The sequence below is a fragment of the Lactuca sativa genome, chromosome 9 (genome assembly GCF_002870075.4).
Source record: "Lactuca sativa cultivar Salinas chromosome 9, Lsat_Salinas_v11, whole genome shotgun sequence".
Classification (NCBI taxonomy): domain Eukaryota; kingdom Viridiplantae; phylum Streptophyta; class Magnoliopsida; order Asterales; family Asteraceae; genus Lactuca; species Lactuca sativa.
In genome coordinates this window covers 67,152,189-67,155,528 of record NC_056631.2, presented here as the reverse complement: position 1 = coordinate 67,155,528, position 3,340 = coordinate 67,152,189, and positions in this window count along the sequence as shown.

Sequence of the window (3,340 nt, the reverse complement as noted above, 5' to 3'; positions counted from 1 at the left end):
CGGATTGTCATTGGGATGGAGCAGAGCAAATTTTATGTAAAATTTGCTGAAAGGTGAGAGGGGAAGATCAAGTTATTCTGAATCGTCAGAAGGAATGTCATAGTACATGGTGGGTACTATATCGACATCCTTAAGAATACCTTCACGGCAGAGAGGAGAAATGGTATGCATCGGATCAGGATTGTCTTTGAGCGCTTGGATACGGATGTTGTCCTCTAGAGCTTGGTTAATTTCCTCCTGATACCATCCGAATTTTTTCTTTGAAGGATGTCTAGAGGGATGAGATTGATGACTTTCAGAGATAGGCTTTTTGCCCTTATCTTTATTTAGTGCTTCAAGCACTTGCTTCATGTTTTCATCAACGATAGGTTTCGGAGCGAGCTTCGGAAGAGGTTCTTCTGGAATGTCATCAGGAGTCCGAAGTGGGGAACCTTCATCTATTGGAGAAAATTTGGGAGCCGGAATTGATGGTAGCATTGAAGGAGAGGCTCGGAAGGCTTGAGCGGTGAGAAAGGTTTTTGACTCAACCATTTTAATTCCCCTATGAAGAATGTCAAGTAAAGAGGATGGCCAAGAAACTGCAGACCAGATCCTCTTTTCTTCTTTGGTCATCACCTTTGGGAAAAGCTTCCTTGGAGCTTCAAGACAATAACTCCATTTGTGACATATTCCTCTTCTTCATTGTCTTCATCATCATCATTGTTCCCTAGAAGTCTGGAAAGAACTTGGACTTCATCATCAGAATTGACATCTTCATCTCGGAGTGTAAAATCCGAGGCAGGTTTCTATACTTTGCTTGGACCTTCTCCCCCTCTTGCATCGGTGGCCTTGGAAACGGTGCACGCATAAATGACTCCTTCAAGTCAGAAAACATATCAAACACCTTTTGAAGTCCGGTGTTGAGTTGAAGAGTGAGAGCATCACAGGCTTCAGCAGTAGGCGCCTGAGATGCGAGATGATCAATTAAGTGTCCAAGAGAGGCAAGAAGTTCATCAAACATGCGATTCGGAACATCAACAATGTTCTAAGTGGATCGGATCAATATGATGAGGACTTGTTGTATAATCAAGTTCATCTTGTCCTTCTTCGTAATCCCCTTTTCCAACCTCTGAATCTGCTTTTCATGACGGACATTGGTCTGCTTGATGAGATCATTGGTAGCAGCAACCAAGTCATCATGGACTTTGAGCATCGTGGTGATTGTATCGAGATAGTGATCAACAGAGGCATCATATTTTGCTTCAACTTCTTCGATTGAATGTTTAAGCTAGAGTGAGATCAGTTGATCTAGTTGGGCTTCTCGTTCAGCTATCGAAGGTCCGAACTGAATGGATAAGGACTGGAGAATTACGTCTAGCTTGGAGTCCAGCCAGGAGACCTTTTTGTCAATCTTGGAGTTGAGTCCGGAGACGGAGGCTTCGATTGTTTCCACCTTTTTCATGGTTCCGAACACATTTTTTTGAATTTCCAAGAGGTCAAATGGATTGATATGCTTGCCCACTGAGGATCCGGTAGAGTCGTTGGAGTGATTGTGGTCCAGATTATTAGGGTGAACATAAGTAGCCAGCTTGGTTGCAGCATCATCACGGAGTTGAAGATGAGGATCCGGAATCGAACGCTGATTTGGATGATTGGAAGAGGAAGATTTATACTGAAACTTGTGGGAAGGCAGGATTAGAGTTGTGGCAATTGTTGCTCCTTCTTCATCAAACATAACTTCCTCCGAATGCTCTTCGTCGGTTCAGTTTCTTGAAGGTTGTGGTTAGGAGATGATGGAGTGTCTCCTGTTGTGAGCTCTTGGTCTACTTCATCATCAGTGGGGGTGACAAAATGTTGATTGCTTTAGAGAGATCTATTTCTCATCGAGATCAGAGTAGCTTCAACTTGAGGCCTTGTAAATTTAGAATACCTTGAAATGGCCCTGTCAACAAAATCATCTCATGCAGGATCGTGAACCCCTGGTTGTCCTGTACACCTTCCAGGTATTAAACCAGTTTTAGCATCCGGAGTTGGAGGGACTACTCCGGCTTCGGAATGCTTGGGGTCCGGAACAGGGGTTCTGGAGTGTGTGCGTGTAGAAGAAGATGGGCTATCAAAAGTGACTCGTGGGTTTGTTCCATGGGGCAAGGAACTTTTTTCAACACCAACATCACCTTGTTGGGAAGGTGTGGGCGGTTTATTAGCAGACTCCCCATGAGTGTGTGCAAATGGTTTTGAAACATCGAGGGGTACCTCAGATGAGTGGGCAGGTGGGATGTTTGGACGGCTAGAGTCAGTCGGAATGTCATGAGCACCTTCCTGTTGAGAGGAAGAGTTGACTTTGGTTATCTTTTTTCGGATTTGACTTGGAGGGAAAATATTTCCGTTTTGCAGACTTCTTTGTCTTCTTGGGTCCGGATGATGTTGGCTTGGCCACTTCCGGAGTGGGATCAATGGGACTTGGGTAGAATGTGTTGGGATCTACACAGTCGAAGTCTCCAAATGCTTTTTCAAATGAATAGAATCGGAAGAGATAAGGTCCAACATATGTTGAGGCAATCTTCGGACATAACCAAAAGAATATTGGTCCAAAATTCTATAACTTTTAATTGATTTAAAGGAAAGATATACCTCATGTATAATCGTGGCAACAGGAATGGGTTCAGGCCTTTCTCTGTAGAGTTGCTGAATCGTCAAAGCCCAAAACCTAGGCCTTGAAATCTCATTGCTTTTCCTCTTGATGGCAAACATGCAGAAGTCTTGCCATAGCACCTCCGGAAGATCGACAGCATTGTTACATCTGGAGTATATGTTGTAGACTATATACAACCAGTCTTTGCTCAGGGTGTCCGTACCACCATGCTTTTCAGACAACCCACGTATGATGAAGTGCATCAGAACAGTCCATAGTCTGGAAACGGTTGATTTCTTGAAATCCTTGGCCTTGTAATCTTGTTTGTACCCAAGGTGGTTTAAGAAAAGTTGAAATTCTTTTGCAGTGGGTTCTTGTACCTTGAAACCCTTAGGGTTTTCTTTTACACCAATAGCACTAAGAAATGTCGATTTGTGAATCGGCACAATCCTATCGCCTATGATCGTGGTTTCCAACACATCGTTGTCGATTTTCACTAGGGTGAATGTTGTATGAAGAAGACAAAATGGAAGTGGAGGTTCAGGGAATTTGGTTAGAGGGTGGAGATGGGATGGTTTGCCATGAATTCGATCATTACTCTGATGGATTCATCATAATCCATAGGGTTCAATGAGAACAGTTGGGTTGTATCCCTGAGAAAGGGTTCAGGCAAGGTAAAGGATGAAGATCCCTTGGGTGATTTCTTCTTGGCAATTGATTTCTTGGGAG